Here is a 12,464-nt window from a genome sequence, read left to right on the forward strand (position 1 = left end):
TTTCTGATTTTTCGTTTTTTTTGTTTTTATATGCACTTAGATGCAGACTCAAGATGTAAATCAAAATAAGAACAAGAGAAAACATGATTAGTAAACATAAACCCCTCCCCCACACTTAAGTAACACAGTCCCTTGTGTTATAAAAGCATAAGAGAGGAGTGAAAGGCAAAAGCAATAAAGATGCAAAATGAGAAATAAAGAACTAGATGCATATGTACAAGAAGTTTGGAGTGTTACCAGATTTGTTTTTGATGGAAGGGAATAGTGGAATTGTGAATCTCAGGAGGCTAAACATCATTGGAGGTGTCCTAGTTTTGATGCTGCTCCTTGCACTGATATGAACGTGCTTGTAGTGAGGGCTGGAGCTCGTTTTTGTGCATTATTCCTCTTGCCACCCCCTGTTGCCACGGTCTGGAAGCTCCTCTGGACAGCCCGTGGCGTTCTTTTGTTCTTCCTCTAACACGTTGCCACGCCTTGAATCTACCCGTGGCATTCCTCTCGTGGCAAAAGCCGAATGGTGGTCTATTCAAAATTCAACTTGCCACAGTTCAATTCTGGGCGTGGCAATCTCCCCATGGCAATCACCGAAGGTTGGCATCCAAGAAAAAGCCTCATGCCACGCCTGGGTCAAGCAGTGATTCATGGCCGTGGCAAACTGTGAACTTAGCCAAATTTTGCATTTCCTGGCATCTTGTCCACCATTCCTTGAGGCCAAAGAACACCAGGTCATCTGTAACCTGAACACACTCCACAAAACACATCAAAACATACTAAAAACAGCAAAAGAAAGCACTAAAAAGAATATTTACAAATGATAAGCTTGGGGTGTCTCCCAAAAGCACTTTGTTTAAAGTCACTAAGTTTGACTTTGCAAAACCTGTTCTTTGTTGGGGTGAAGTTGAGTACTGATCCTTTTCAGCACTTCAATGGTCCTGAGCAAGAAATCTGAGTTGTGTTGCTGCCTTTTGGAACCATTAGACCCTTGTCCTCGAGATCCCATCTTGAGACCTTTGTCCGCCAGCTCTTGAATACCATCTGAGTCTTTATCAAAGATGGCTTTTGTGAAACATGCCCTCACTTCAGCAAACAGACCTGGCTTCCCATTGCAATCCCGCTTATACTTCAGAGATCCATCATCATCAACCCAAGGAGTGAGATCAAAGTCTTGAGAAGAAAGATCAGGGTCTATGCTCTTATCTTTTGATGCTGAGCCATCACTCTTTGTGTTCATCATCTTTAGATCATCAAGTGTAGGAGACCATGAGAGCAAGATGTCTTTTTCCCTGATGAATGGCAGTTCAGTCCCATCCTTGTAAACAGAGTTGGTGTGAGGTTCTTTTTCCATTTCCACAGCTGAGAGAGATTGGGATCCACCCTGAATTCCAGCACTGCCCACATATTTCATCTCAAGTACCTTAGGCGGTTCTATCTCTTGGACAACTGATCCACAGAACTCAGCTAAAGGAGGTGTAACAGGGTAAAAGACATCCTTATCCACTTTTGAAAGCACCACTCTTTGAGTATCAAAGTCAATCATTGCACCAGTGGTGTTTAGAAATGAAGTTCCAAGCAATAGGGGGAGCTCTTTGGTTTTCTTCATCTTCATGATGACAAAATCAGTGGGAATTATGCATTCACCAACCTGTAGTGGATAGTTTTCCAAAAACCCATATAGTTTCTTGGAGTACGAATCTCCAAAGGTGATAGAAGAAGGGTAGGACGTTATAGACTTGACCTTTAGCTAATCCATCATGTCCTTAGACATTATGCTAACACTTGACCCTGAGTCACACAAAGCATTCTCCACTTTAAAGTTGCCAAGAGTGCAAGAGATGGTGAACTTCCCTGGGTTGCCTAGCTTTGGGGGGGGAGGTGGGCTTCATCTGAGTTGATTCAGAGTTGGAGGCACTATCTGTTGGCTTTGCTTGACCAGGTGGCAGCTCTGTTTTTGCAATAGACCTTGAAGCATTCCCTTCCTGAACAAAAAAAACTGAACCGGCTGCCCCCACACTTTCATTCTCAATGTCCTCATTGAGTTCATGTAAGAAGCCCATGAAATCCTCTATAATGGCATTATCATCCACACGAGTTTGTGCAGGTTCACTAGAGACTTGACCATAGAGAAGGTCTTCTATTTCTTGCACAGCAGCTGAGTGGTCATCACTGGAGTAGATGGCATTGCAATAATCCTTTGGGTTTTGAACAGCTTTACCAAGAAGAGAGACTTGTGGTTCAGAAGTGCAGATGCCCTTGTTCTTTTTAATAGCGTTTAGTTCAGCGCCCAGTGTCTCCAGGTTAGATACCATCTTTTGTTGTCCCAGTAAGAGCTGTTTGAGAACAACATTGAAATCAGGACTTTATTGAACAGGTGGTGGGGCAAAACCAGGAGGTGGTGGCCTTTGTTGCTGGAAGCTGAGTTGGTTATTGAAGCTATTCCCTTGATTCTGAATCGCTGGTTGCTGAAAACCCTGTTGACCTTGGGAGTTACCTTGGTACTGATTCTGTTGAACAAAGCTTTGAGGAGGGTGTATTTGGTCTTGGGGGTTGGCCACATTGTTGCTCCTATAGGACAAGTTCTGGTGTTTGTTGAAGTTGTTGTAACCATTGAACTTGTTTTTTTTTCCAATGAAGTGCAACTCCTCTTGAGTGAGACCCTCTTCATTTGTATTTGTGAAGCATCTCTTTTCCTCACTCACATAGTTTATAGGCTTTTGAGTGGCAGCTAGGGCTTTGTCAAGCTTGATATTCAGCACTTTGATCTTCTCTTCCAGCTCTTGGTGTCTACCAGAATCTTCTCCTCTATAGCTTCTATCATAATCTTCCCCATAAGTGTCTTGGCTCATGGCTAAGTTCTCAACAAGTTCCATAGTTGCATTGATTTCTTTTGCCAATAAATTTCCAGTTGATGCTGTGTCCAACTGAATCCTGATCTTAGGAACAGCTCCTCTATACAAAGTGCTAAGGAGAGAGGCTTCTGAAAAGCCATGATGTGGACACTTGTTTGTGTAGCTTCTAAACCTGTCGAAAGCTTCTCCAAAGGTCTCATTAGAATATTGAGTGAAGCTGTAAATCTGGTTCCTTAGCTTTGCAGTCCTTGAGCTTGAGAAGAACTTGGATAGAAAGGCAATCTTGCAATGCTCCCATGTGTGGATGGATCCTCTTGGGAGGTTCTTTTCCCACTGATGTGCTTTATCTCCAAGGCTGAATGGGAACAATCTCAGTTTGAAGCTGTCTTCAGACACCCCATTGATCTTAGTGAGATCACAAACTCTGTCAAACTGATCCAGATGTTCCAAGGGATCCTCCATAGGTAAGCCATGGAACTTCTGATTCTGAACCTTATTGATCAAAGAGGCCTTCACCTCAAATTTGTTGTTTTGGACAGGAGGTGGCCTGATTCCTGCTCCATACTGGTGTGCATAAGCTTGGTCATTCTCACCAACAAAGACTGGTTGGGGCTGATGACGTATGGGTGGGTTTGGGTGGGGCTGTGGTGGATTAACCTGAGGTCGGTCTTGGTTCTGGTTACCCTGAGCGTGTCCCTGATGGACCTGAGTCTGTTGAGCCTGAATTCCAATCCCATTACCAGCTCTTTGACCGTGATCAGCTTCTTGAGCCTGATGCTCATTCCCAACTTGCTGATTCATTCCTAACCTCTCCAAGTGAACAGCTCTTTCTCTTTGTCTTCTGGCTTGGCTTCTTGTGATCATAAACCTGAAAACAAAGACAGAGCTTGAAAGGTGATCAGTAAAACAAAATAAATTTGATCTCAAAAACTATATCAGAAACTAATGCTAACGATCCCCACATAATATGGGTTATCAATCCATTATGTCATTTGTAGTACAAAGGGTATCAATCCAAATGTGTGTTTGCTAGACACTAGTTTATGTGACAAGTTCTTAAGTCAAGCTGAATAAAAGATGAGTTTGGTGAAACCAGCAACAAGAAAGCATAAACAAGAAACAAACAAGAAATGATTAATTAACTACTAAACAAGCAAGCAAACAAAATGATGATAAAGCAAATGATGAAAGATAAACCTCTAGATGTGATCATTGATTAGGGTGCTTTATATATTGATTCATGATGCTAAGAACATAATGCAACACTTGCTACTCTTTAGTATAGGCTTCTGAATCAGATTAATTAATTCCCATGACAATAATCCCTTTGCTAATCACTTAATCAAGTCTAACAACCATTAGATATAATCAAGCAATCAACAAGCATAATGCATCAAGAAGACTGAATCTTATACAGAAAGACATAACAAGGAATCCCATGATCTCAAACATTTTAACTTAGAACTCTAATCTAGACTAATCCTCTCATGAAGGCATTAATCTCTACACTAATCCACTTTCAAACCAAATTCCCATTTGTGAAATATGAACTAATGAGCATTAAGAGACAGTTCTAATATGTGATTTATGCTTCAAACAAACATTCCCATGGCATTTAAATCATAAACCCTTAAGTTAACTCTTTCAGGCATCTCATCAAACACTCTTGGTGCATGAAATGCCTAAGAACCCAGATTTCACTTTCCCAAGGAAATCTGGCATTAGGAGCAGCTAACTAAGGAAATCAAATGAGAATCTAGACCCTAAGCATCACAAATCAAACATCTAAGCACCCTAATCTACACACCTAGAAGTTTAAAAAATGACTACTCACTAATCATGAAGAACACATCTAATCTTTTGCAAGAGATGATGTTAATCATGATTAGAAGCAGAAATGAGATGATGAGATGATAAGAAACAGACTTAGATTGATTAAATCCTTCAGATATATCTTAACAAACTCGTTTTTTAACAAAAGGGGAAAGAAAATTAGAGAGAAACTAAGATAGAAGATAAGATGATTAGGGTTTTCTCCAAAAAGCTATATATACTAAGTGCTAATGGACCGGGTCAGCCCAAGACAAACTGGATCCTGACCCGGCCTTGATGGATAGTGGTGTGGTTTGCCACGGTCAGATGATGCTTGGCCAGACCGTGGCAACCTAATAGTGTCAAAGTTCTTGGACAGAATCTTCATGATCAAGGTTGCCATGGCTTGATTTACACCATGTCTAGTGACCGTGTCTCTTCATTTCTGGGTTTGGGTGATGAACTTCTTGGATTGCCACGTTCTTGATCTGGACCGTGTCATGTTGGGCGTGGCAAGGTGTTGATGATTCGGTGATTGCCACGGTCAGGTTCAAGGCCGTGTCATGCTCTTTTATCTCTTTTAGCAAACCTTGGAGGTTGCCACGGCTAAGTGCATGGCCATGGCATGGTGACCGTGGCATGGTAACGCCACGGGAAAGCTCAGGCCGTGGTGTTATCACTGTTCTGGGACCGTAACTCTATCATCTCCAACTTTGATGAAGGGTTCGGGTTCAGATGACGTTGGCATGGGCTCCGTTCCACCGGTTCTTTGATGTGTGTTGCTTTGATCCTTTATCCGCTCCGAGACATGTACTGCTTCTTATCACCGTAACGTTCAGCTCAAAACTCAAAATAGGACGATCTAAAGTGTTCTGGAAACTAGATGCGACGCCCTTAATTCTTTATGAAGACTCCGGAGGCTGAATCCTTGTGAAAGTCCTCCTTCTCAGGTGATAAAGTTGAGGGATCGTCGGCTCCATAACACTTGTCCGAGTCTGATGCACATAAGGTGATGGTCTCTCCATGGCTTTTGTCCCAATTGCTCCCAATTAGCTCCAAATGACCTGTAAATACTCCAAAAGTGCAAAACTCTCTAGGACCTAATGCAATCCTAACTAAAGACAAAAGCAAAGACAAATATATGTAAAACTACCTAAATGTATGCATGTGACTCAATATTTGGACAAAAATGCAGTCCTAAACATAACAAAATGTGAGTATATCAAATTCTCACCAATACACAAGAGATACTAGTCAACTTTTTCCGTCATGCAAAACTTAAACAATCTAAATCTTGATTCCAGTCAGCTAGCTCTCTACATTCATTAAGTTCAATATTGAGTTCTCATTAACGACATCATCCAGGGTAGACGGCGTTAAAGTGTTGGAGTTAAAGTGTTTCAGGTTACCTGAAGATCTGGAGGATGCAAGACAATATGCAAAACCGCAAGAGAGATAAGAAACTGTTGATGACCGCAATTTTGAGTCACTTCTTCTTGCCAAATGTTGTTGCATAATCCTTCCTCCTTTGTTGTAAACATCTATTCCCCCAGGCTTAGATTCTTTCCGGAATCAGAAGATGATCTCCAAAACTCCATAAAATCGAACTTCAGTTGCCTTGGGACTTAAAATTCGACTCTCTAAGGCTTTTCTTTCCTTTCTTTTCTTATTTTCGGATTTTGTTTTTTTTTTTTTTGTTTTTTTTTAAGAATAGGAAATGCCTTTTAAAGAGAGAAAGACTAGATGACGAGATTGTACCAAAATTTGATATTTTTCTAAGGCAAACTGATCTTCCTCTTGTGTTGAGTCCTTCCGGGAACTTTTCCGGCAAATCGCAGGTCTCTGTCCTTGGTGACCGAAAACTGCGTCGTTCCTCTTTCTCTCCAACGTTTTTGCACTTATCTGCATATAAGACAATAGAAAACAAGAGTGCATGTGGTTTGAAAGAGGACTGGTTAAGGTGGGGAACTAGCTAAAGATAAACTAGCCATTCAGGATCAACAGAGAGTGGTAAAAGGATAAAGGAGTCTTGAATGTATGATTCGTTTCCCTGGTCTAATGCTTCAATGAGAAAATAAAGTCCAAATTAAGTCCAAATAAAACAGAGGTAGTGTATCCCTTCATCTAAATCGAAATCATTCAAATTCCTCTGTGGTACTTCGTTTCAAATGTGCTTAGCTACCGCCTAGTCTAGTCCTAAATCATGAATGAGCATGTCACTAGGAACAGTCTAAAAGCACACAATCAACTATCATTGATTCATGTTCACCATTCCCTTTAAAACGTATTTTGTTTTGAAAACCGATTTTGAAAAACTTTAAGGAAAATGCAAAAAGTGTAGATAATGCAAGACTCATGAAAGAAAAGTGGTTAGAAAGGGATGAAATCCTCCCCCAGACTTAAATCACACTGTCCTCAGTGTGAAACAAGTCGAGATTGGATGAGAAAAAATGCATAGATAATCCAATTGGTAAGGACAGAGAGAAGTTACCTGGATCCGGGATGCAGGTGGAGATGAACCAGATTCATTCGAAGAGGTTTCGGAAGGTGATAGGTGATAGGTGGTGATGAAGGTGGTGGAGGGTGATGAATGAGGTGGAGTGGGGATTGGTGAGGTGAAATTAGGTGAAGTGGGTGGTTTGGGGTCGGGTTTGATGTCAACGACATTTGCCGCGGTCAGGAGTCACGCGACCGCGGTAAACAGGTGCTTGGCCGCGGTCACGAACACGCGACCGCGGTCGAAGGGGTGTTTCCTGCGGTCAGAACGTCTGCGACCGCGGGGGCTTATATCGCAGCCTCTTCCTGCTTCTCCTTGTTTCCAGCTGGGCCGAGCAGTCAGGAACCATCCTTCTTTTTGGTTTTTTTCTGTTTTTTGATTTTTTTGGCTTTTTTGTTTTATAAGAAACACCTGAAACTAAGAAAAAGAAAAAGATCAATAGAAAAAGAAAGAAAAATCCTAAAGAAAACAATACCTAAATGGGTTTCCTCCCATTACGCGCTTTTGTTTAAAGTCGTTTAGCTCGACTTTTGGTGTTGGACGTGGCTTAGTCCAATGAAGAAGACCTTGTCCTGAGACAAGTCTTTTTCGACATCTCCTTGCTTTGCCTAGCAAGTTCTTCGTCACTCCAAAGTTCTTCTTCAAACTCTTCTGTTGCAGAATGTTTTCCTGCTTTGCTGTTGTATGGGACAGCTTCGGTGAAGACATCTTTGTCGATATTAGTAAAAGAAATCCTCCGGTTTGGCCAGTCCATTATAGCTCCGGAAGTTGCTAGAAAAGACCATCCGAGAATCACTGGATATGTTGCATCTCTTGTCTCGACAATGTAGAAGTTGACAGGCACTATGCAATCTCCTATTCTCAAAGGAATTTCATGAGCTATTCCTTGAGGTGTTGCATTGGAATCATCAGCTAGGCTAATCTTTGCTCTAGTCCTGCGAAGGTGTTTAATACGGCACAGAAGTAGTGGCCTATCATGAAGTCCTTAAAAGCTCTGGAAAAGGTGATTCCTTCAGGCAAATTTCGAACCACATTATTGAATTCGTCGAGCTTTTCCTTGCTGATTTTGTTGGTGTAGGGGCTGCAGTCTTCCGGCTTTTTGAGGTGAATCACATAGACAGCTGCTTCTGGTGTTGTCATGTATCGAGCTCTCATAAAGTATCTATGAATATCCTCTTTAGACTCCTTGCAGTACCTGAAAAAGACTTGCAAACGACCAAGTTTCAAGATTTCATCAAAGCTTAGATGAGCAGGGAATGACCTGACCACATTGTTGAACTCCATTAGGTTCTCTCTACTGATGTTGTTGGTGATCCATTGAATTTCTCCCGAGCCGTCTTCTGAGGAATATCCTGCGTTTGGATCTTCTACAAACAACCCATACTCTTCATCTTCAGAGTATTGCTCTTCATACTCATCTTCACAAGACAAAGCCATGTTGCAGGGCCATGACTTGTCCTCTTCTTCAGATCTTTTGAGTGCTTATGGAGCAAACCAGTTGTTGATGGAGTGGTTTAGTCATCCCAGGAGGTGTACCAGACCCACATATGCTTGTATGAGCCGAACGGGACTGTTTTTGAACGTTTTTCCGGTTGGCCTTGACTGCGGGTGACGCGACCGCGGGAAAACGACCATGGGCCGCGGGCAGACCTAACACGACCGCGGGAGAGGGCTTCTTGGCCGCGGTCGGAGGTGACGCGACCGCGGGGAATTGTCTCCGAGTTGCTCTGTTGCTGTTGCTTCCTCCCTTGCTTCCTGGATGGTCTCCTGGGTCTTCTGGCTTGATGTACTTCCTCTCTGGACTTGAGCCTTTAGTTTTGGTTGCTGGAATCTGCTCTCGAAGTCCTTGCATGATCTCCTCAACCTTTTCTTCAACTTCATCAAGAGCATAGACTACTTTGTCCATGGTTGAGTCAAGCTCTTCGGTTTTGTCAATGAATTTGTAAACCTTCTCTGAAACTTCGACTGTAAAGTCATAAGACTCTTTCTTAGCTTCGTTTAGGGCTTTGTCCACATCATCAAGTTTGAAATCCAGGTCCATGACTTTGTTTTTGGTGTTGGGAAGCTCATAGGTGTGCTTTGCTTGCTCTTCCTCCATGCTGTTGAACCTGTTAGCGATCATAGCTGCATCCTTGGTTGCTTGTTCTTCTATTGAATTGACTTGTGAGGCTAGGTTATTGATCTTCTCATTGAAAAGTTTCGATATCCCGTCAATCCTTTCGTTTAGAGCAGCTGTAGCGGTTGCTTGAGCTTCTATGAACTGTCTGATGACGCCTTCGACCTGACTCAATCTGTTGCTGAGCTGGACGTTCTCATCTCGGTGGAGAACCTGGTGAGCTAGGCGATGCATAGGATATCTAGGGTTAGCCATTGGAGGTACGTAGGGCTTGTTCTGGAACGTTCTGTAGTCTTCGGTTCGAATTTCTTCATAGAGATCGCATAGATACTGCTTCTCTCTGCGTCTGGTGGCTTGAGGAGTGTTATAGAAACCTTCCTCATAGTGTATATTTCGATTTATAGGATCCATATCTTCTGAAATAAAAACAAAAATAACCGAAAAATGGAAATATGCAGAAAAAGGGGTTCTAGAGTCGATTTACCAACCTTTCTTAAGGTTTTTCGGAAAAGAAAACGCGTGCCTTCCCCGGCAACGGCGCCAAAAACTTGATGTGTGCTTGTGTCGGGGTTGTCAAGTTTTACCTTAAATGAAATCAATAGCCGCAAGTGCCCAGCTGATCGATTGTAGTACTTAGGGATCGAATCCACAGGGAAAGAGGATCTTTTCCTGCAAAAGCCTTTGAAAGAAATATAAAGTAAGGAAGTCCAGAACCAAACAGTTTTGTGGGGGTTTTGGTGGTGTGTTTAAAATTTAAAAACGAATCTTAAAGAGAAAATACGGGAATTAAAATGACCTAATAACTAAACTTAACGAAAATGGATAAAAACGAGAAAAACGACTAATCTAATTGCTTAAATAAAAATCGATTAAGAAGGAATGAGAATATTGAATTAAAGCTTGAAATAAAAACGGTGTGAATCTATAAGGAAGAAGGCGTTGGGGTTCAGGGAAGTTTTCTCAGGGGTACGAACGATTAAAAACATTGCTAGAGAGTAAATTTGATAAGATCTTAGCTTAAACTTTCCGAACTGGAGTCACGGACGTATGAATACGACACTGTCGTGATCATAGACAACTATCTCTCTCAACCCTGACCAGTAGGTTTCCACTCTGGCCTTGGAAAAGAAGAGATGCATTATGTTTAAGACTCGTCAGCATTCACAAATCACCCATAGGAGGTTTCCACTCCTATGTTTGTTTGCTCTCCCAAACTAGATCTGACACCGGATGAACACTTTCGTGTCACCAAGCATCTGGAACAGATTGTAGTTCATGATGCTACTCTCATGCAGTAAAAACGAATTCAGAAGAAAAAGTTCTAAGATTCGGCTCAAAAGCTCATGGAATCCTCATCGAACATATAGATCCCCATCGAAAATCCCTTAATCCCAACAATAAAACTACTCAAACATAATGAACGAAATCAAAAACATAGTATTAATAAGTAGAATAGAAACCGAAATTGAAAAAGAAAGAACAAGGGTTCAAGAGACAAATCTCTCTCTCCCTAAAACCTAAAAACAAAGCTTAAAGTAAAATTTCTGTAAAGTATTTCGTCTCTCTTCTTCTCTCTTTAAAAACGACCTAAATGACATGTATTTATAGTCTCCAATACTCTCTAGTGTCTAGGGTTCCGGAATTGAGGCTGGGAAAGTGATACGGGCTTTAGAAATGGGCCTTCAAAGTCGGAGTTGGCTGTCTGCGGTCATGATGTGCGCGACCGCGGGAAATGGGTGGCTGGCCGCGGTCGGGATGGCTCTGACCTCGGGGATTCGTCTGTTGGCCGCAGGTGGAAACGCTTGCCGGCTGGTTTACAGGACATCTTGCTCTTTGCGTATCTTTTGATTGAACCGTTGGATTGCCAAGCTGTAAAGTGTGCTGGAAAGCTGATACTTCCATCTTTAAGATCTCCAAACTTGAGCTGGATCAGACGGTGAGAAGGCCTTCAATCAGGGGTGAACTTCTGACGGTTTGACTCTGAGCTGAAATCTGGTTTTCTATCCATTTTGTTAAGCTTTTCCCTAAGTTACCTGAAAAGAGTCTTGGAACTACAAATACTAGAAAAACGTAATAAACGTACTTAAAAGCAATTAAAAACATAGAAAAAGTATTTCAAAATGATCCATAAAAGTAGTCAAAATACGGTGTTATCAGAGTTAGAGAGCTAAACGCCATTTGGGGGTGAGTAGACTAGGGAGAGAGTCTTGTGAAGATCAATGCCGAGTGTGAAAAGCATTTTGGGTGTGGGGTAGATGCAGTTCTGTCTTTCAATGCATCCGTTGCTTTTTACCCTTAGCATTTTACTAAAGTTTGCTATTTTTTGAGTGATCCCGTTGCATGGAATACCAGTTACTTGATTGAGATAATTTTTATCTTAAAACCCAGTCCCGAGCCTATTGAGTTCACCCTGATTTGCATGAACATTATCCACCGGTTACAAGCTTAACGAATGTGAAAGAGTTGAGAGAGAAGAGAACTTGTGGAGATTCCGTGTTTTAGTTGATATATATATATATATATATATATATATATCTGAGTATGGCTTTGCATTGCATATTTGAGCATGAACTTGAGTTCTCATTGTGATCACTTCTCTCTAAAAAGGAAATATGAGCTCCGTTTGCATTACAACCTCTTTCTCTCATTTGTTCTTTTTGCTTGGGGACAAGCAAATGAAAAGCGTGGGGGAGTTGATATGTCTATATTTTGCATCATTAAGGCTGCATTTTAGAGTCCTCATCATGTGTGTTCCCATGTATATTGAGTCTTTAGGCATCAAAATAGGATTTAGGACTTGCATTAGGTCCCAAAGAGTTTTGCATGTTTTGAAGTCTTTATCAGGTGCTTTGGAGGCTATTTGGAGCTCAAGAGGAGGATCAGGAATGAAAACGGTGAAGAAAAAGGTCAAAAATTGTGAAAACCGCTTGGAGGAATTTCTCGGCCAAAATTCGTACCGGCTGGACGAAAACCTCGGCCTAAATCGTTACCGAAGGGTCATTATCAGCTAAAAATGAGTATCAGGTAAAAATCCCATCGGGTGAAGTTTTACGCCGAGGGGAGAAGACCTATCGGCTAAAAAGCTTACCGCGGTACATGATTCTTGGACATTTTCCTTACCGCGGGAAGCAATTCTCGGCTAAAACCAATTTTTACTCGCGTGCTACAAAGATCACCAATCCGGGGAACCTTC

The 12,464-nt window shown here is 41.7% G+C and overlaps 1 non-coding gene across 1 annotated transcript; it reads left to right on the forward strand.

Annotated features, from left to right (window-relative positions):
* The first annotated feature begins 2,979 nt into the window (after nucleotides 1–2,979).
* On the forward strand, nucleotides 2,980–3,086 carry LOC112084909. Its single transcript, XR_002898565.1, has one exon. It is a non-coding gene; the product is annotated as a small nucleolar RNA R71 (small nucleolar RNA).
* Nucleotides 3,087–12,464: the final 9,378 nt, after the last annotated feature.

Source organism: Eutrema salsugineum, unplaced genomic scaffold (genome assembly GCF_000478725.1).
Source record: "Eutrema salsugineum unplaced genomic scaffold, Eutsalg1_0 scaffold_4, whole genome shotgun sequence".
NCBI lineage: Eukaryota > Viridiplantae > Streptophyta > Magnoliopsida > Brassicales > Brassicaceae > Eutrema > Eutrema salsugineum.